The following is a 22,828-nucleotide window of genomic DNA, read 5'->3' on the forward strand; positions in this document are numbered from 1 at the left end:
ATCCACAGTAAAGAGCAGGGGACAGCAGATTCATGTGTTCACACTCAGCTTTCATTGTCCACTGTTTAAAAATTACATTGATTTGTGTGTGTGTGTGTGTGTGTGTGTATGTGTGTGTGTGTGTGTGTGTGTGTGTGACATGTGGCATAGTACATGTATGTATGTGGATGTCAAAGAACAATTTTTTGGGAGGTATCTCTTTCTTCCATGTAGCTCAAGTTCAGACAAGCACCTTTGCCAGCAACTATGCCATCTTGTAGACTCCTCCTTCACTCTTTTTTTTTTTCTTTTTCTGTTTTTCAGAGCTGGGGACCGAACCCAGGGCCTGGTGTTTTCTAGGCAAGCACTCTACCACTGAGCTAAATCCCCAACCCCTCCTCCTTCACTCTTATATAGTTCAGAATCTTGTGCCTAGGGAATGCTGCCACCCACAGTGGTCACGTCTTCTCCTCTTAATCAACATAGTTAAGATAATCCTCCACGGATATGCAATGGGCCAACCTGACCTAGACGATCTCTCCTGACACTCTCTTCCCAGGTAACTCTGTGTCCAGTTGACTGTTTCTACTAACCATCCCACCAGGTACTGCACTGTGACAGCAGCTGGAGGAATAACATTAGTAAGATAGTAACAGTTTCTTGCCCATAGACTGTCACCTGGTAAAAGGCAGAAACAAAATCAAACAAACATTACATGTTAGCAAAGCAAGTACAAGGCCCTCTGGAGACTCCCAGCTTTCAGCTGCATGGTCATGGTGGATCCATAATCCTTGCAGTGGTCTGGAGCTTGTACCTGACCTTTAGATGAAGAAACTGAAGGGTAGAACCAACCTCCAGAGTGGGAAGGTAATGACGGTTGGCTAGCTAAACTCTTCATTTTCCAAGCCTCTCTTTGGATTAGAATCTCTATCCTAAGATTCCAGATGAATTTTAGATTTGAAGACCTTTGACTTATCTTAGGGGTTCCTTTCCAGAACCTGCTGGATATGTCAGAGAGCAGCCTCAGACCAAAGGTGGTATTTTGTATGGATAGCTAGCTCACTGTCTAAAAGTAAATGGCCCACGTCTAAGTATGGTGGTTATTTTTTAATTGTTAACTTGACACAATGTAGAACACCTGGGAAGAGTCTCAGTGAGGGATTTTCTAGAGCAGATCGGTCCATGGTTGTGTCTGTGGGGTGTGGGAGTGTGGTAGGAAGACCTTCTACTGTGGGTGGCGCTGCTCCTTGAGCAGGGGATGTTAGATGGTAAAACCATGACAGTCTTCTGAGCACTGGCATGTGCGTAAAGTCACTGTTTTCTGCTGGGGATTAAGGATGTGCAGTGACTAGCTGTGTTTCAAGTTTCTGGTGATGCAAGAAGTTAGGAAGCACAATGGGTTCATCTGTTGTCACCAGTCACCAGGCAACAAGCTGTCAGCTCAGCAGCTGACACCTGGAAAGTCACTGGGGTGCCATCCTGCCTGCCTGGGAGGGGTTAACTCCTGGCCTTCTGACACCTGGACTGCCTGGTAGTGATGAACTGACCTGGAACTGTGAGCCAGGTAAACCCTTCCTTTCTGGCTTGGTTTTGTCAGAGTCTTTTGTCACAGCCACAGGAAATCAAACTCAGACACTCAGCGTCTCTGGACTTCATGCGGGCCATAAAACAATCTCAGAACAATCTCAGATGAAGAAGAGATAAAAATACAAACTGTAAAGTGAGTAACTGTGCTCTCCATGTGAGTTAACCCCTGACATAGAAACTAGTTATAAGGAGGTAGAGTTCATCTGACTTGTGGTTTCAGAAGTCAAGTTTGGCTGGATCCTCTGCTCAGCCTGAAGTGAGGCAGAGCCTCCTGGCAGCGGGAGTGTACTCAGAGACTGCTCACTCCATGGCAGTCAGAACCAGACTGAGAGCAAGGACCAGAGGCGAAGGGCTGGAGAGATGGCTCAGTTGGGAAGGTGCTTGCTGCACACGCGTGAGGACTGAGTTTAGAGCCTCAGGACTCAGCCAGGGGTGGGGATGATGGCCTGTGCCAGAGGGGTGGAAACAGGAGGTTTTGGACTTGCTGACTACCAAGTGTAGCCTGAACGGTGAGCTTCTGGTTCAACAAGAGACCCTGTCTGAAAAAATAAGGTAGAGAGTGGCTGAGAAAAGACACTGGACCTCTGGCATGTTCATGGATGCCCATATGATTGAGTGCACATGTACACACATACAAACACACACACACAAACACACACATACACCACACACATATACATATACCACATGCACAAACATACACATACACACACACACATATACCACCTACATACAGACATACATACCACACAGACACACAAACATACCCATAGATAGACACACATATATCACACACACAAACCATACACACATACACATATGCCATGTGCACAAACATATGCACACATACACACACACAAACACATATATACCACACACAAACCACACATACAGACACATATACCACATGCACAAACCTACCCACACATACACACACACAAACACACACATATACCACCTACATAGAAACATACATACTACACAGACACACAAACATACCCACAGATACACACACAAACACACACATATATTACACACAAACACACACAAATACCACACACACATATACCACACACAGACACATATACCATACACATAACACACACACACACACACATACACACACACACACTTTCTAGGACCCCCCCCAATTTCTCAGTGCCATCAAGTGACAAGTGACTGAAACTGTTTATGAGGTCAGAGTCCCTGGGATCCAATTGCTTCTTCAATAGGTCTTTAAGGCATGGGCCTCTGGGAGGGGAGGACATTCCACATCCCCAGTACTATTCAGTCCTAGTGGCAGGGCTGGAAGGCTCTGCATTTCTGAGGTAACTAAAGGCCTCCAAATGCAGCCTTCTTCCATTGACCCGGCCCTCAGTTTCTCCACTGAAGGATGGAGAATAAATTGTGTGCACCTCAGAGTGTCTGGTGTGAGTGCTAGGGCCATCCAGAGTAAGTTTGTGTGTGTGTGTATGTGGTATGTGGTGTGTGTGTGTGTGTGTTATATGTGTGAATGTCTGTGGTATTTGTGTGTGTGTGTATGTGGTATATATGTGTTGTGTGTATGTGGTATATATATATGTGTGTGTTTGTGTGTGTCATATGTGTGTGTGTATGCTATGTTATTTGTGTGTGTTTGTGTGTGGTATATGTGTTCGTGTGTGTGGTATTGTGTGTAACTGACCTTCCAGAGAGTGGACTCCATCACCGGGGCATTGAGGGCCTACCTGTTTACAAGAACGAGGGTCACTTACTTGCCCCCATATGTGATATAAATGGCCTCAGCCTTGCCTCTCTGCCACAACAGGGGAAGTTTCACCAATGTGGGTCAAAGGGAGGGAGAACCCCTCTCTACTCTGCCACCCAACTGAAAGCTCCTGCCCAGGTTGGAAAAGGACAGCCTATCTGTGGAAGGGTGCTGACACACATAGGCAGGGTGTCCCTGGTAGAACAGGAATGCAGGGCCCTGGGATAGTGGCCTCCCTGTCCATGACACTTAGCACCCAGCATTCATACCAGGTACTCTGAGCTGCAACCAATTTATTCTCCGACTCTGTCTCAATGACCCTTCTCCTGTTCCACTAGATAGCTGTGTTTAATGGTTCAAAAAACTGCTGTGGGCCTGAGAAACCTTCCCTACAGAGTCATTGTAATTAGGATAATGGCTTCCCTGGGAGAACCATTTTCCAGGCCTCACAGAATCTCTGATGGGTCTCTGGGACTTTCAGCTACAGGCTGCCCCTACCCAGCTTCTTGATTCAGAAGCCAGGAATATCTTGCTGGCAGTTGCTTGAGGCTCTTGGAAAAGAGTGAGAGTCAGGCAAGTAACACTTCCTCTGTGTCCCACAACCAAGCCCAGGTCAGCAGTGGAAGAAGGTATGGTCTGTTCTAGTCATTGCTACCACATCATCACCACTTTCACCATCCCAGCTGGCACTCCACAGACACCATCCACTCCTCATCTTGTTAATTGCTCCAACACGTGTTGACGCTCATTTTCCACATGCTGGGCCGGTGCTTTAACTATGATGTGTTGGGGGTGTCCCAGTGTCTCCTCTGGCACAGAAGCCAGAGACCAAAGAAGCATTGAAGTGCCAAGCAGTAACACGGAGGAAGTTAAAGTGAGACTGTAGGCATCAGATCTGTTCCTTTAACAAAATGCCCAAGCGAGAGACACTCTACAGGGCTGTTTGTAGGTCACTGGGTCCTGATCTTTCTACTAGAGTAGTGGTTCTTAACTAGAGTCGGTTTTGCTCTCCCGTGAGGCATCTGCCAATCCAGAGACATCACTCACCATTTTGTAAGTCAGCAAACCCAGAAACAAGCAGAACACTCCTGCCTCTGGAGGTCAGGGAGAGTCAGGAAGGAGAGGCCAGATGTGGAGGGTAGCAGCCTCAGCCCTGCACCCCGTCACCAGCTCCCTGGCTGTAGGAGGCTCTGTATGTTTTGGTCCTGCTTGTATATCAGTCCCTGGTTTCCCTAGGAAACTGAGCTTCTTCATGAAGCCCTGAACAGAGTAGTGTGGGAGTTTAATAATTTAGGGTGTTGGCGGTGTATCATTTAATGCCTTCCCTCTCCCGCAGTCCCCACAATCCATAGGCCCCACCCACCTTCTCTGAAAGGAGTCCGTATCAGGGCTGAGGACTCCAGTCTTCCTAATGTTTGCTCCATGTCCCTAGCGCATTTGTCTTTGTGCAAAAGCAATGGCCCACTAAACTGTAGGCTAACAAGAACCCGCATTGTTCTGAGAACATGGAAGACACGGCCTTAATGAAAATAAGCCACATTAGCTTGCTTGGGATGGGAGCTTCTTCAGAGCTTCTTCAGAGATTTTACTGTGCAGCTAGGGCTGAGGGCCACTGAATTGCAGCGGTATTCAACTGGTAAAGAATTGTGCAGTCTTGTACATATTTCAGGCCAGAGAAAGGTTCGGTGTCTTCTGCTATTCCAGTTAGCCTCTTCCTCTGTTCTACCGACACATCCTTTTCCACTTGACCTGTGGCAGAGAGCATTACCCAGCACGGGCCTCTTAACTTTCCTGTGCCTCAATTTCCAAATCTGCAAAATGGGAAAATGAATTATACCTTCGTCACTGCCCAAGTGAACAGGGTGTAGGCACAACCCCACCTTGCACAAATCTTTCTTATGAGAATCCCTGCCATGCCTCGCGTCCCCCCAGCCCCAAACACACCTCCTGTCTCCCTCTCTCTCCCCTCTCTCCTCTCGAGGGGAGGGAGCGTCGTGTGGTCTTCCGGAGGTCACTGAGGTCTGGGAAACGCGGGACTCTGCGGTTTGGCTCGCACCGGGAGTAAATTCAAAGTTAACTTCGAGACCGTCCCCTGGGAGGGCCAGAGCGCACAGCCAGCCCAGGCCCGGGAGGATCTGCGCAAATGCTGGTGCCAGGGAAGATGCTCTGGCCAGCACACTCGGGAGGCGGGACCTTGGCAGCCGGTTCCTGCTGCTTCTCCATAGCGTAGCTCGCAGAGCTGTGGTCCAGGGGCCCAGACTCTGACTGACCGGCTGCTGCTGCGCTGCGGGAGTCAAGTGCACCTCCTCCTGCCGCCGCGCACCTATCAGAGTCCCTAAGCGCATTGCCGCGCGCTCCTCCCACTTGCAAATACCAGTCCAGCTTGCGGCTGCCCTGGCCTGGACAGAGCCTGCGGGCCGCCTGCGTCCCCTGTCCTGTCCCTTCTAAGCTCCAGCCGGACGACGGTAAGGGATTGCGGGGGTTGGGGGGGGGAGGAGGCGAAGGCGCCGGGACTAGAAACAGCAGGGCAGGCTGGCATCCATGTGTTCTTCCTGTAAAATTAAGGCAGAGATGTCACAGAGCTTGATGCTAGCTTGGATTCACTGGCAGAGACTTGTATATACACCACACCGAAGGAAGTTGTGCTTCTGGGTGGGTAGCAGCGCACACACAAATGAGGGTTACACATCAGATGGACATAGCACGCGATTCAAAAGAACAGCCCGATCTAGAGAAAATAACATCAATCAAGTCAAATTCTAAAACCAACTCAGAAGCATCCTGCCGCTGCAGCAGCTCCTGCAGTGTGTGGGCCCAGAGCTGAGAACAAGAAAGGAAAAAGCCATCTTCTCAGCTAGGGGTGACAGTCAGGGGTGACAGCCAGGGGCTGACTTCCTGGGGTGCTCTTCTGGTCGTGGGAGTGCCTTGGGCTTGGTAATCGACATTTTCTCTGGCGGTGGGTTGGGGGTAGGGGTTAGCTGTGTTGTGTTGTGGTGTGTGTGTGTGTGTGTGTGTGTGTGTGTGTGTGTGTGTGTGCGCGCGCGTGCGTGTGTTTTAATGTGCTGGGGTCTGGGGATAGGTCTTGCTACAGTCAGTGTTGGGGTACCCAGTGGCTGTTTTTATTCATTTTATAAATGTAGGGAATCCTTAGTTGCATGGCTGAGTTACATGCATGTTTATTAAGCCCATTCTTGTACAGTGACGTTTTTTAGTTAAATCGCAACTTTTGGCAAGGAATTTAGCTTTAGTGGTTGAATTGGCCCCGGGCATGTGGGAGGCCCCAGTTCAATCTTCAGAACTGAATGAAACAAAACAAAAAACTGTCTGTCTGTCCACCACCATCCATCTAGTCTTGTATATGCCCTGCGAGTGTGTCCCATTTTTTCAGTGTTTCTTCTTAAAAAAAAAAAAGTTTGAATAATATGCCCATTTGGCTTCAGAGAGATCATGTAAGGAATGGTTGTTTTGTGTTACCTTCAGTTTTTGTCTAATTAAAAAGAAAAAAGTCTGATGCTTGAGGGAGAAGCTTAGGACAGGGCTGAGAAGTGATCCTGTGGAGCAGATCCTTCCTTTTAGTTCCCTTTGCCCCTCCCCCAGCTTGACCTACACAGTTGTTCCTTTCTGAATGTCCCTCTCAACAGATGTCCCTTCCTTGTGGGTTTTAGGCAGGTGCTCTGAGTAAACCGTGGACATCTCTGAGACCAACGTTATGAGCCAGATGTCCCAGCATGCTGGTTAAGTCTTTCGGCCGGGCTCTCCTTCAGTTTTCAAGCGTTAGTTACAGGCAGTGGACAGGGCAGGTTCAGAGGGTCCTAAAAGAGCTTCCAGACAGCAGTCTCTGCTTTTCTGGACATGGCCTTGTCCTTGGGTTCTGAGCTCAGGAACTTGCCATCTGTTCTGTAAGCTCGTTTAACTAGGCACCTGATCCCATTTCTCCTGGATTTCCCATCAGGACTAGATCTGATCAACTGAGCGTCCATCCACAGCTCCAGTGGCCTTGAATAGCTGCCTGCTGCTGGGCACCCTCTGCCCCTAGATAAGTAAGTTAAGGTGTGATCCTTCCTTAGTCCTGACAGAACTTAAGCCACTACACCCTCTCACCTGATTATAAGTATCAGTTGTCAGGAGCTCATGGCATTGGCTTCACCCTGGGTTGGGTGAACAGTGTGTGTGTGTGTGTGTGTGTGTGTGTGTGTGTGTGTGTGTGTGTGTGTTGGGGTTGTGGGTGAGGAGGAGTTAAGGAGTGAACTTTTCTCCTGCACACGATTGCTTGTCTCTGCTTACTACCCTGCCATCAGGGAAACACATGATTGACAAAGATCTTTCCATTCTCCCAATTTCAGCCTACCCTCTGGCTAGGCTTGGGTATTTCACTCTATCAGGCTTTGTGACTGGCCTCCAGTGGGTTTAAACAACACTTTTCTTTGCCTGAGTCAAGCTATACAGTGAAAGGGTGGGTAAGAGAGAAGATAGAGATTCGGGGGGTGGGAGGCAACATGGCTCTCCATTTAAAACCAGGCTCAGGAGATAATGTCACCAGACTGAACCCCTAAACAATTGATGACCAGCTGTCCTGCCAGTGCACAGCTTTCAAAGATTAAACCCTGAACACTGAAAATCACAGCCTTTGGGTGCCAACTATTACATTAGTTCATTTCCTCAACTCTCCAGCTAAGGGAGGGCTGGGTGGTAATGTTCTAGACAAGTTCTATCTGGTCTAGATGCCATGCTGACAATTATAATGACCCACACTCCTTATGATTTCAATATAGCAATAAAAACACACCTGTCGGGGCCGAGAGAGACCTGAACATGTCCAAATTAGGGAGGGAAAGAGGAAGCACCCAGGTTCTCGGAAATCTGCCCTACTCCTATGATAAACTCGGATGCCAGCGTGTGTGTCACACCCCTTATAACAGTCTGAGTAGCCATCCAGAGTGTACACCTGCTCTGGGACAGGGCAAGACTGCTGTGGTGTGTAAGCTGATCTGCGTTAGTCATTGGGCATCTTCTGAAATTTCCTGCTGGCTTCCAGACCAGGTTAGCCATTTGTAAGCTGTACCTGCGGATTCGGCTACGGATGGGGAAACTGCTGAGCTTTTGACAAAATTGCATAAAGCGAGGGCACGACTGCTCCAACCTACAGCCGGAGGGGAGGTTTCTATTGTAGATACGAGGGGCAGTATGGCCAGAGGTGTCTGGGAGAGCCTGGAGCAGGGAGAGAAAGCAGTAGACTACACACCAGTAAGCTGAACTGGGCCATGAGAGGAGCGAGGGGGAGAGGGAAGGGCGAGCAGGAGAGGAAGAGAGGGAGAAAGAGGAAGACAGGAGAGAGCAAAAGGAGAGGCTAAGAGGGGTTATGGCCGGAAATGCCAGGGTTATATGGGAATGAGAAGCTGGGGGAAGGGAATCCTATGAGAAGTTTAGGGTAGCAGCTCCCGTTGGAAGTTTAGGGTAACCACAGATACTGAGTGATCTTGGAGGCCAACTGGTGCTTTGGTATTGCTCATAGGCATCCCAGATAGACATTTGTTTGTTTTGAGCCTGACAAAAATAACATTTGGCTTAAAAACCAAGATCAAGAGTTTAGAAACATCAACCAGACTTTTTAAAAAATTACTTTTATCTATTTATTCATTTATTATTTATTTACAATCCAATCATTACCCACTCCCAGCAGTCCACCCTCCCGCAGTTCTACCTCTCATTCCTCCTCCCCCCGGGTGTCCCCCCATCTCCCCCTCCCAGGCCTCCCTACTCCCTGGGGCCTCAAGTCTCTCCATGGTTAGGCACATCTTCTCTCACTGAGGCCAGATTAGCCAGTCCTTTGCTGGATATGCGTCAGGGAGCAGGGGGGCTTTTAGTAGCTGCCTGGTTGGTGGCTCAGCCTCTGAGAGATGTCAGGGTCTGGGTTAGTCGAGACTGCTGGTCTTCCTATTGGGTCGCCCCCTTCCTCAGCTTCTTCTAGTCTTTCCCTAATTCAACCACAGGGGTCCCTGACTTGAGTTCATTGGTTGGGTGTAAGTATCCGCGTCTGTCTCGGATATCTGATTTTTGAACACTATCCTACCTCCTCAATAGGGGCTGGAAGTCATTTCGGATGAAACCATTAAGAATGTACTGGATCACTTATTCTCTATTTCCTCACAGAGAGACCTAGGAGCTTGGGAAGATCACTTCAACCCTGCACCTTGCTTCTCTCTACTGACGCCACAGACCAGTGGTTCTCCACTGTCCTAACACCGATACCCTTTAACACAGTTCCTCATGTGGTGGTGATCCCCAAGTGTAACATCGTTTTCATTGCTACATTTTGCTACTGTTATGAATCACAGCGTCAACATTCGATATGCAGGATATCTGATACTCGACCCCTGTGAAAGGGTCAGTCAACCCCCAAAGAGATCAAGGCCCACAGGTTAAGAGCTGCTGCTATAGATGCTGATAATACTACTTCTCTGAGAGCATGTGAGGCCTAGATTGTCCCATCTGTCCCTGGGCTTCCGGTGACAGTGACTATTGAAGTCATCATTTACCTACCGTTCTCTAAGCTCTCTGCTGAATCTTGCTTGAGTACTGAAAGAATAAGAAAGCTTCTCAAATTATAAAGTAATTGATTTTTAAGGGTCATTGCCAGCTGGTATGACACATATTTTGGGGCATGGTAGAATGACTAAAACAGAGGACAGACTTTGGGACTCAGTGGTGATGAGCTGGCTTGGGTTTGGATTCTCTACTATTGTAGCTTTTGATTCTCTGTGTCCAAACTCCCTTTCCAGGGTCACTGTCCAAGGCTGTCTGTAGTCTTTCTTGCAAGGCCCCATTTCTTTGTTCCCTGAGGCTGTTTTAATTGCCACGTGTTAGCTCTGCAAGTCCTCTTTTAATCTCCTGGGTCTCTCGTCATTTCCTACGTTCATTGTGTTTTGCCAGCTGAGTCCTCGATGTCTCTGGGGTGCAGTACATTTATGGGGCTCACCTTTGATTCATTTCCGTGAGTTCATTCTTCCAGATTTTCTGTGCTGCCGTTCTTGTTAAACAAGGACAGGTTACCTGGTTGGCTGTCTCTGTAGGTAAAATTTACGTTGACTTTTTGTTATTGCCTTCCAATTATGTGGGTCTTATCTGAATTCTTCTCGGAGTTTTAGTCGAGTCCTGAGTATCATAATCTGCTTCTTGTCCCGGGCTAGGAAAAAAGGGGACGAGGGAGGCATCAGGCTGTATGAATAACAATCAGGACTGGCAGGTTGCTTTTTCTGGAATTTTGCTAAAACTCGTTTTCAAGGCCACTCAGGCCAGGGAGGAATCAAATATATTTTTCTTAAAATGGTAAGAATTTTTTTTTTTTTTGGTTCTTTTTTTTGGAGCTGGGGACTGAACCCAGGGCCTTGCTCTTCCTAGGTAAGCGCTCTACCACTGAGCTAAATCCCCAGCCCCAAGAATTTTAATAAATATTTCAGGCATGTTGAAAAGCCTGACAAGAGAGTAGCAGACAAGCTCTGTGTGTGTGCGCTTGTGTGTGAGCATGCCTGTGTGTGAGCATGCCCGTGTGTGACAAAGTGTCACTTTGGTAGTGCCTGTTTGTCACTTATGAGGCGAGAATGTGACCAGGTGAGCTGGTCATATGGCATTACCCTTTAGGTCTCTTCGCACCTCTTGTGTTTTCTCACTGGATTCTTCCCCATCCTGCGTGTGGGTGTTCATAACCCTACATCTCTCACTTGCTGCCATTACGCTTTTGATGGTCACTGGGCTTGAGGCACAGTGATAACTTTGTGCATTCTCTTTGCTATTTCTGGATCTTTAGTTGTTTTACATTTTCATATAAAATGCCGTGGTAGGCATTCCTGGTCAGTCGTCTCTTGCACACCTGTGTAATTTTCTGTAGATTAAGGACCCATCTATATTAGCATAACTGACTTTGGGGACAAGTGCGTCTCCATTGGTCCTAGATCTCGAAGGATGCTACTTAGGATTGGTGGTGCTCTAAATCTCACTCTCAACAACCACATGGTTCAGTAACTCAGTGCCTGTTCCCCCTCAGCTTCAGCAACACGTAGGACGGTTAGACCTTTGCATCTGTACTAACAGAAAGATTAGGAACTCAGTCTCCTTGCGTTCAGAGCATTTAGCTGATTCTAGCACAGCTGGTCATGTTTTTCCACTTACATACAAGTGTCTTGTTTGTCTGTCAACCTCCTCTGTCGACTGATCTATCCATCTTCCATCTGTCCCTGTGTTTATCATCTATATTTTCTTGTATATCATCTACCCATCTACCGTCTATGATTGATCACTGGTCTGTCATCCATTCATCTATCATCTATGGATCTATCATCTATGATTGATCACCTGTCTATTTTCTATTCATAATATATATCATGAATCTATCATTTAATGTCTATCTAGTATATCAATTATTTATCAATCAGTTTGGATAGCTATCACTTATTCATCTATCACCTATCATGCATCTGTCATCTATATATGTCATTATTCTATTATCTACTATTTACAATCTATATAACTTAACCTATCTTTTATTGTATATCTTTTTGTTATAGCTATTAATAATCTGTCATCATAATCATGATATAATTTCTCCATTACCTACCATTTACCTATTGATAATCTATCATCTATTATTTCTCATCTCTTGTCTATCTGTGTCTATCATCTATCAATCATCTATTTCTTATCTATTACTGTATCTATCATCTATTATCTATTTGTCACCTACATATCATCTATCACTCTCACCCACCTATCATTTATCTATCATCTATGTATCTATTTCCTATCACCTATCATCTGTTTATATATCTATCATCTACTTATCTAATATCTATCTACATCACCATCATCATTATCATTATCATCTATCTATCATCATTGATCTATCTATTAATCGATCATCTACCTACCTATGCTTCTTTTTTCATTATGACCAAATACCTAATAAGACAGAAGCAACTTGAGAGGAAGGATTGATCTGAGGTCACAGTCTAGAAGGTAGAATCCATCACAGCAGGGTAGGCATGGAGTCAGAACCAACTGATTTCTGTGGCAACAGGAACATGAGGTGAATAGTTAAATCACACCAGCCAGGAAGTGCAGAGCTTAGGCAAGAAGGAGGCCAGGCTACCATTCTTAAAGGCCTGCCCAACCTTCTCCAGCCGTGCGTGCACACCCAAGGGTCCATCGTCTCCCCCAAACAGGGTTAGAAGTTGATGAGTAAGCATTTATCCTCAAAATCCCACGGGGACGTATTTCATGTTGAAATTATGGAAGTCTGTCTGTCTGCCTACCGCTTGGGATTCCTCTGTGAGTGACCTGTTTGTATCTTTTGTTTATTTTTCTTTTTGAATGTCTTTTGTTATTGGTGGCAGAAGCTCATTAGAGCCTTCATTCATGCTGGGAGCATTTCTTTCTGGTCTGGGGCTTGTATGATCACATTTTATCTAACCACAGCTTTTATTTTTTAATAATTTGATCAAATTTGTCAAGTCTGTGTCCATGGTTTGTGTTCTGGCTTAAGAGCATCTTTCCACGCTATTTTTTTTTTTTGAAGACAATCACATTATTTTTCCTATAAAAGTTGTAAGGTTGTAAAAGTTTTGAAGTTTGGGTAACTTTCCCTACATGAGAAAACCATTTGGGTTTTAACGTGCCTGGAGTTTGGTTTGGATCGTTTGTGAGCTCAGAACTCAGGTGTGGCTATTGATGTGAATAGCCAGCACCCTCAGGTGTGACTGTTTTCCTAGTGATGGGCACCACTTCCTTATAAATGTGCAAATCTGTTTCTAACTTGTTTATTCTCTTTTTATTGATTACCTTGGTTATGTAAGCAGTAGAAACTTGTGGAGGCCAAGTAAGTCTTAGGTCAAAGTCCCAGGATAGCTGGCTTCTTGTGAAGTATCTCTCTCTTTCAGACTTCCACTTTCTATAACTGTAAGGGGTCTGATATTTCTTCTTCTAATAACTTAATTGAATTAGGGCCCCGTGCTGGGGTCTCGTCATCTAATCTCCAAAGGTTCTGCCATCTTGGGGTCAGAACTCCAATATGAATTTTGGGGAGGCACCACTTAGCTCTTAGTATTAGCCTCTTTGCCTGTACCTCAGCTATGTGCTGAGTTAATGAGTGGCTGAGAAGATTCGCAGGCACCAAGCTTCCCTCTGGTTTTCTTTGTAATGTGCTGACCTATTTTCGTCCACATGCATTTCAAGTAAACTTGTAAAGTTTGAGTTAAACAATTTTGTCGATTTTCAGGATTGTTGTTCTGTCATAATGTAATTTGTTGATTTCAGCAAATACAACGTTGATGGTGATGACGACGGTGATGATGTTGTTGTTGTCTTGCTACATAGTTGGGGCTGGCCTCAAACTTTAGATTCTTCTCTCCTAGTTTCCTTAGTGTTGGGATTATAGTCATGCACCACAACACTGGTTCAACATTAATATTCAGACCATTTACATTTTGCAGTGTTCTTGCTAATAACATTCTGACCTGGAATCACAGCCAGAACCCCATGTTGTTCTTGGTTAGCATGTCCCTTCCCATATTTGCTCTGTAAGTGTCTTAGTCTTTGTCCCTCTTGGGTTTAACATATTGGGAAAGGTGCTCAGTGGTTAAGAGCACTGACTGCTCTTCCAGAGGTCCCGAGTTCAATTCCCAGCAACCACATGGTGGCTCACAACCATCTGCAGTGGGATCTGATGCCCTCGTCTGGTGGTGTCTGAAGACAGCTGTAGTGTTCTCATATATATAAAATAAATAGATAAAATCTTTAAAAACAATATTGGGAAAGGCCAGGACAACGGTTTCCTAGAGTATCTTTCAATTGGAGTTTGCCTGGCATTTCTTATCATTAGGGTAAAGTTTTGAATGCTTATTAATAATACTGTAAAGGCTTAATAACCTAGCTGTATTCATGTTGGTATTAACGCTCATATGTAGCATGTCTTTAAATGTAAAAAAAATACATGTTTACTATTTTTTATTTCTCTGTGTGTCTTTGTGTGTGCGGTGTGTATACACAACTGTGGGGGCCAGAAGAGGGCATCAGATCCCTCAGAGAAGGAGTTAAAGGCAGTAGTGAGCTACTTGACATGGGAAGAAATGGGATCCAAACTTGAGTCCTCTGAAAGAGTAGAAAGTGTTCTCAACCACTGGGCCTCTCTCCAGCTCCTATCTTGACTGTTTGAATGCAGCCAGTTAAATATTAGCTGTTTTGGTTATAAATAAAAAGAGGAGGATACAGCATGGGGTTAGCATGGACACATGACTTTCCTGACCGATGAAAAGGGAAGTGAATTGATCTGTGCTAAGATATTTCACGTGGGCGTTTGATTTTCCCAGCTGTCCTTGTTCTGTTGGCATAATCACATGCAGATAGGAATATGCTGTAAAGTCACAATAGTACAAAGTGATAAACCAGCATATGAAAGTCAGTTGCTCTCAAGAGCAGCCTGGTCACCTCAGGGATAGGTCTCAAAGATTTGAGAATTGCTTCTGAGACAAGCTAGCCTAGTCAGTCTGAGGTCATAACCACATTGACTGAAAACAAACGCAGGCTCTCCTCTTTCACTTCTTTTATTCCTTATTCTTTTTTTTCTGTTCTTATTGCATTGGCTGTGGCCAGCCAGTAAGGTGTGTTTAATGGAGGCGGCCATGATGGGCATTCTTGTCTTGGTCCTGACCTTGACGGCAATGATTTTAAGTTTCACTCTGAAGTGTAGTGTCCACATTAAGTATCTTATGGTTACTTTTTGTCAAATGAAGAAGTTTCCTTTTTAAAATGATGGATTAGTGCTTAATCTTGACTCATTTCTGATGTATCCTTTCCAACAATATTGTGCTCCCCGGCCCCCAATATTGTGACATGGTGTACATGCTTCTTTTTCTGTGTCTGTTAATAACATACTTGGACAAAGCAGCTTAAGGGAGAAAGGGCCTAGTCTTGTTCACAGTTCATGGATGCAGCCCATCACCGTGGGGGAATCAGAGTAGTTGGTTACATTGTGTCTGTTGTCAAAAGAAGAAAGCAGTAAAAGCACGCTTGCTAATTCTCCATCTTTTTCTGTCCAGGGAATAGGGCCACCCATGGTAAGTGGGTCTTCCCACTTCAGTTAACATAACCAAGATAATCCCATCCCTAGGCCCATCTCTGGGTGACCCCAGATTCTGTCAGGCTAACCCACACTCACACATGGTGGTGTTTAGGGATGTTGCTTTTGTGGTTACAGTTTGCTTTTCTTTCCTTATCCTTGGCTGCAGTTGAGTTCTTGTTTAGTTTCCTTTTGTTTGTTTTTTAAAGACAGGGTTTCATGTAGCCCAGGCTGGCCCCCAAATAGAAAGGTTGATTTTGAACCTCTAATTGTCTTTCTTCTACCTCCTGAATATGGGATTATTGGTGTGTGCCACCATACCTAGCTATTCTGTTTCTTTGAATATATAACACTAATTATTATACAATATTTTAGCCCCAGTTATATCCACGTGAAACAGGAATCTTTTTTTTTTTTTTTCTTTTTTTTCGGAGCTGGGGACTGAACCCAGGGCCTTGCGCTCGCTAGGCAAGCGCTCTTCCGCTGAGCTAAATCCCCAACCCATTATACAATATTTTATATTTATTATATATCAGAATATATTTCAATGCATGGTACATGATATAATAAATATAACATATATATTATACATCAAACATTATATATGATATACTACACATTATATTGTATCATATGTATTTACTATATAAGTAATATATAATATTAATAAAATCAATAATGTATATTGTATATAATATATATCAGACAATATATTCTAAGGGATATTTTATATATATATGTATATATATATAAAATGAAGGCAGGCTGACTTTTTATTACAGACTTATTGTCTAATTGCTTTTTGTTTATCCATGTTCTGTTTCTTGTAAAGCAAACTTTACAGGTTTATGATTTGCTATAAATAATTTCAGATTCAGAATTTATTGACAGAATTAATAATAGTATTCTCATGGAAGCAATTTAAAAAATTTTCTCTACAGTTATAGATATTTTCCATAGACACTTTCCTGACCTTCCTTTATACCTCCCTTCTGAAGATATTACTTAAACTTATATATTGTTCATTTTCCCAAGTCTGATCATTTTATTTTAAATAGTCCTTTTAATTATATTTTTTAATAGTTATATATTTTTAATAGTCTTAAAATTTTTGACTTCATAGGGCTTTGCTGTTGTTGTTGTTATTTTTACTTTATGTGCACTGGTGTTTTGTCTCCATGTGTGTCTGTCTGAGGGTGTGGGATCTCCTGGAACTGGAGTTAAAGACAGTTTGAGTTGCCATGTGGGTGCTGGGAATTAAACCTGGGTCCTCTGGAAGAACATCCAGTGCTCTTAACCTCTGAGTCATTCCTTCATTCCCTTAAATAAATTATCTTAATTCATTTAATATACATTCTCTGAGGAATTGGAGAGAACAGATTATCATGCATTTCCTCTTTGTCACATTTTCTTTAGCTTCATTTTCCACTTTTTTTGTCTCCTGCTGGATATTTTCCACACTCTCTGCTTTTTCCTGCCTCTTCTGTTGTCTGATGGAGAAACAGTGTTTCCATCTGTTTGATGTTCGTCCTGGATTCCAAGCCTCTGTTTTAGCTACATATAACACAAGATTTGGTGTTCACTTTAATCCTTAAGAGACCCCCTTGCCTTATCTTTAATTGCCAAGAGTTTGGTAAATGTGAAAACGTAGTCATTTCAGTGGATATAAACTGAACGTAATCACATATTTGATCAAGTGCTATGCTTTTCTTTGGCATTTTAAGTGGAGGTTAGTTCTACTTGCTTAGTGTTAATTTGATGCTATCCTTCTGTCAGAGGACTAAGATTCTGCATCTGTGACTTCCGTCAGACACAATCAGCGGTTACATACACTGAGCAGAAGAAGTTATGGGATGGAGAGGTAGCATGACTGTGGGAGAGAGGAATCAAAGAGTTGACTATGTGCCGCCTTTTGGTGGAAGCTTCAAGGCTGTTCTGCTTCCCAGGAAGGGCAGAGGTGTCTGAGATGAGGTGGAGCTGATCCCCAAACAGTGACCACCCGGAACTCTAGGTACAAAAGAGGCTGAGATACATTTTATAGCCAGCTCATTATGACAGACTCACCCCAAACAACCTTTAGCCATCTTTAGCCATTATCCAATTAAATGTAGACGTTAGTATAAAGTTCATTATAAGCCTCTAGGAAAAGGGAAAACAATAGCTGGTGAGCCCCTGTAGTGTGCTGGGAAGCTTTCTTAGAGGCATTGTTGTTTTTGATGTAATTTATGTTTTCTTTTCTTTCTTTTTTTTTTTTTTTTCAGAGCTGGGGACCAAACCCAGGGCCTTGTACTTGCTAGGCAAGCGCTCTACCACTGAGCTAAATCCCCAAACCCCTGGTTTTTTTTTTTTAATTGTTGACCTTGACAATCTGGCAAGGTCACAAAGGCCAGAAAAGCTCAAGGGTGTCTCGTCTGTGTTCTTTGCTGCTGCTGTTTTGCTTTTTTTTAAAGTCAGGGTCTCACTTTGTAGTCCAGACTGGCTTGGAAGTCATTACTGTGAATTCTCTGCTGGTCTCAGATCTGTGCTACCCGTTGTGCCTCAACCTCCTGAATGCTGCGCTTGCAGGTGGGAACCACCAGACCCTAGCTCCTGCCAGCGTCTTAAAGAGTCTGAAAGCTGGGCTAGTGAACTGGCTTGAAGAATTGAATGCACTTGCCAAAATACAAGCTCAGTGACCTGATTTCGATCTCTGGAATCCGAGTAAAGGTCATAGGGAAGTCCGCAAAAACGATCCTCCCACGTACGTCCACATCACACACATACACTAGTAATAATGGTAACTCGACATCCTTTTCTAGCCTCTGCAGGCCCCAGTCATGCTTGTGGTGCACAGATACACACACACACACACACACACACACACACACACACACACACACACACACACAAGAGTAAAATGAAATTCAACAAACTAACAGCAGCAGAAACATCAAGAGGGGAGACCTCAAACACCTGAATTCTGAACCCAAATGTGGAAACTGTGGTTTCTGTCTCTTAGTGATACCAGGGACTTTCCAGAGTCAGTCAGGGAGGGGTATAGGGTCAGAGTTAAGAGGCTTTCAGTGTTTGCTTTAACCTTCCACAGCCCAGGGGGCATCTCTACCTTCTCTATCCATCCATGTCTGGAACCCACGGTGCTGAGGACCTTGACTACTGATTTGTAAAATGTGTGGTAGCCACATTCGTCTCTCGGTGCATCTAGTGAGTGTCAGACATTGCTTTGCCCAGCCTTCTGGCACAATTAGGGGACCCTAGAATTTCATAGCTGAGCACTATGCTGTGCAGAGCCAGACTTGAGCAGACTGTGTGTGTGTGTGGATAGGGGTTCTGATGTGGTGGTGTTACTATAGCCACTCTGTGGGCCCCTGAGCTGTTCTGTAGCCCCTTTCTGGTCATCTGTGGCAAATCTGTTAGATACTCATCATTGCTTTTGCTCTTTCTCTAGATCTTTCGCTCTCCCTCTCATTCTTTCTCTCACTTCTGCTATCGCTCTGGCTCTGGTTCTCCCTTTCACTCTCCCTCTTGTTCCTTTCCCTTCCTTCCTTCCTTCCTCCCTCTTCCTTCTTCCTCCCTCCCTTCTCCCTTCCTCCCTTTCTCCCCTCCCTCCCTCTTCTTCCCCTCTCTTCTTTCTTCCCTCCTTCCCTCCTCCCTCCCACTCTCCCTCCTTCTCCCTCCCTCTTCCCTCCCTCTTCTTCCTGCCTCCCCTTCCTCCTCCTTCCCTCCTCTTCCTCCTCCCTCCCCACTTTCCTCCCTCCCTCCTTCTACTGTCTAGTGATGCTGATTTCAAACTCAAGTTCTTCTTTTCCTGGTCTCCTAGTGCTGGGATTGTACTCCATTCCTAGGATCAATTTTATTTCTTTCTAAGTAGTTAGAAGTTTTGATCTTTATGAGGTTTTCTGTTAATTGCTGCCTTGTGGGCAGGATGACAGTCTACCTCTTAAATTTGATGTGGTTTTGCTGACGTGTGGAGATATACACAAAAACAATGATGTTGGTTTAAGCTGAAGGCAGCTAGAATCTGGAAGTAGTGCTCAAAACGCACTAATTTTAGCATAAAATTAAGATTTTTATTTCCTCAATTGTTTTTTGCATGTGTGTGTTGTGTGTTTGTGTATATGTGTTGTGTTTTTGCATGTGTATGTGTGTCATGTGTGTGTTGTGTTTTTGCATGTGTATGTGTGTCATGTGTGTGTTGTGTTTTTGCATGTGTATGTGTGTTGTGTGTGTTACGCTTTTACATCCATATGTGTTGTGTGTGTTGTGTGTTCACATGTGGGTGGGTGCGTATGGAGAACAGAGGTTGATATTGGCTGTTTGCCTCAATTACTCTCTATTTTATTTTACTGGGGTGGGGTCTCTTGTTGATCTTGGAGCTCAAGAATTTGACCACTCTTTCAGAGGACCCAGGTTTAATTCCTTGATTCACAATCATTTATAACTTCAGTTCTAGGGGATCCACTGCCCTCTAGGTAGTTAAGGATCCCCAGTCTCCGCCTCTCTGGTGTTGGGATGATAGGTGAGCCACCATGCCCACCCAGCTTTTGTGAAGGTACTAGAGATCTGAATTCTGGTCATTAAACTTCTTCAGCAAGGTCTTCATCCATTGAACCACCCCCCCTACTTCCTCAATCAACTGGTTTGTAAACAAGTAGAATATATATTATCAGTAAAATCAGTAGACAAAATTACAACTTTGTATTTTCATGGGGGAAACAGTCTCAATTTGTTCTGTATCAGCCAGAACAGCAAGCCAGACACCTGTGGAGACACATGAGGCCTCTTTCTACCAAACGGGAGGAATTTCTAACAAACCTATCAATGTTTAACAATTTTAACAAGGTTGTAAAATGAGTTGCATGTTAGCTGTGAATCATTTCACAGTAAAATCTGTAGATTTCCTGGCAAAGTCATCTCCAGAGCAAGATGTGTGTTTGCAGCCAGACTTGGAGTGAGGTGGATGTGAGAAGCTAAAATCAGATTCAATAGAAATCCAGAAGCTGGAGGGGGCAGCCTCAGAGTCAGAGTTCTGTGTTAACCCTCTTTGACAAGTGTTCTGTGCCATCCAACTCTGAGGGCTAAGATAGACACCAACACAGCAGTGATCTTCCTGTGGGTAGAACTCCATCTCAGGCTGCTGTGGCTCATGTCACTAAGAAAGCATGAGAGAGTGTGCCCACAGAAACTCAGACTACAATGTACAAGCTGTGCTATCTTTCCCAAGCACAAAGATGGCCTCTGGAAAATGGCTACCATGCCTTTTTTTTTTTTTTTTTTTTTTTTTTTTTTTTTTTTTTTTTTGTGAAAAGGCCCAGGGATGGATTGCTAGGCTCAGGGGAATTGTTGTCTTGGTTTATCAGAGGGTGGATGTAGTAGAATGCTGTCCCATCCACTGGACTCCACAAGGATTTGCTTTGACCATGGTTCTTGTGCTTTGGTCCCATGGTAATGAGGACCTTGAAAGCAGAGATGATTCAACAGTGTTTGCCAACACTGTGATTAGGGAGTCCCAGGTTGAAGGGAAAGGTTGGTTTAAAAGGGTGACTGTGTTATGCCATGCCACTGATTTCCATGGCTTCTGTTGAAACCGGTTCATGCTAGTTAATAGGCTATTGCTATGGGGTACCTTGGTAAGTCTTGGACTGTGATTGTGGCATGAATATTTGTGATCAACACAGAATCCATGTACAGCTATAATTTCAAAATATGTTTCTAGAATGGTCTATTATAGTTTACCTTCTTAAATGGCCTACAGAGACATGGCTAAGGCTTCCATTTTAACTTTTCAGCAATCCCCATCTTTTTATTCAATGCCTTGTGCATACTAGATAAATGCTTTACCACCAAGCCGTACCTGGTCATTGCATTCTCGTACATGAATTAGGAACCTTGTGGGGACCCTGTTCTGTTTTTGTTTTTCATGTTATGACACTAGACATGCTGTTTGCAGAGAATAAAGTGTATAATTCTGAAATTAAGCTTCAAAGCGTGCAGCGTCTTTGTTTTAAGGCAGTAGCTACTCATGTGTGCAAAGTTCATCTTAGTTTTAAAATCCCTTCCAATATGTTTGCTTTATTCAGTAAATGCATTCTTATAATCTGATATATAATCTTTCTTACTTTAATCTTGAAGACACACAGGCTCAAGGTTTTAAGAAACCTGATTAAAGTCACAGTAAGGGCACTGTGGCTGGAGGAGCCTCAGATAAACTCTCTCCTAACATGATTAATAAGACAAAGGGCTGTCTTTGTTACTTTTCTATTGCCATGAAGAGGTACCATGACCAGAGCATTTAATTGAGGGCTTGCTTATAGTTTCAAAGGTGAGTTCATGACCATTATGGTGAGGGAGCATGGCAGTAGGCAGGCAGGCATGGTGCAGTAGCTGTGAGATTATATCTTATTCTCAAGTTGGAGGTAGAGAGAGATAGAAATAGAGATGGATGGATGGATGGATAGAAAGAGAGGGGGGGAGGGAGGGAGGAAGAGAGAGAGAGAGAGAGGGAGAGAGGGAGGAGAGAGAAAGAGAGAGAGAGAGAGAGAGAGAGAGAGAGAGAGAGAGAGAGAGAGAGAGACTGGGATTGTTATGGGCTTTTGGAACCTCAAGGCCCACCTCATGTGACACAGTTCCTAATCCTTACTGAAACAGTTTCAACAGCTAGGGACCAAGCATTCGAACAATGAATGAATGATTGTATAGTGACCACAACTAACAACTCAGGCACAGCAATGTTGACAGAGCATATGGTGCCCCAGAGAGGTGGGAGAAGGCTTTGAACCTAACACCAAGTGGGAAATGCAGCTGTGCCGAGGGGCCATCTGATGGAGGAGCACCTCAGAGAGTAACCCTTTGGTCAGATGAAGCCGATAGGGACCTGGGGTCTGGTATCCTGACTCCTGGCCCTTGTATTTCTGCTGTTGCTCACCACTGGCCAGAACCAAAGGACATTGGCCAATCGAAAGCCTCCACAAGCCCAGCAAGCAGGGAGGGCCATCAGTGAACATGCAGGCAAATCTTGTATGTTATAAAACTCTGGTGTGTAATCTTGTCATAACCTTGCTGCCCTTTCTGAGTCCCCATTCTGAGAAGGAAGCCACCCTTTGATGCAGGTCTGGCTTTGCCTCTTTGTTCCCAGACTGATTTGTTGCTGTCCTCTGACCCATCTCCCGGGGGACTCACTGACTGCAGCTTTTCCTTCTTCCTGCAGTTTGTTAAGGCAAAGCCACACTTGGCAGGGGAACCCTTGTCAAAAGACTCAACAAGCTTCAGACTGAATTACCACAGGCAACTCCTTTTACATGATCTTTCCTCCAAGGAAATCATCACATGATGTTCTTTTCTTCCTGAAGGATTGGAAAATGCTAGCTGAATAATTTTTGTTTTTGAGTGAAAAGTGGGGACATGCCAGGCAG

At 44.5% G+C, this 22,828-nt stretch overlaps 1 protein-coding gene across 3 annotated transcripts in view; it reads left to right on the forward strand.

Moving 5' to 3' along the window:
* The first annotated feature begins 604 nt into the window (after positions 1-604).
* Positions 605-22,828, forward strand: part of B3galt5 (Beta-1,3-galactosyltransferase 5) — a 46,440-nt gene continuing 24,216 nt past the window's right edge. The window contains exon 1 of one of the 3 annotated variants that reach the window (XM_063270406.1): positions 605-1,699. The gene's annotated coding sequence lies outside the window, so the exon portion shown is untranslated. Of the gene's footprint in view, positions 1,700-5,466; positions 5,779-22,828 lie in introns of those variants that run through there. The other 2 variants (XM_017597929.3, XM_017597928.3) reach the window with 2 other exon arrangements.

The sequence above is a fragment of the Rattus norvegicus genome, chromosome 11, assembly GCF_036323735.1.
Source record: "Rattus norvegicus strain BN/NHsdMcwi chromosome 11, GRCr8, whole genome shotgun sequence".
NCBI lineage: Eukaryota > Metazoa > Chordata > Mammalia > Rodentia > Muridae > Rattus > Rattus norvegicus.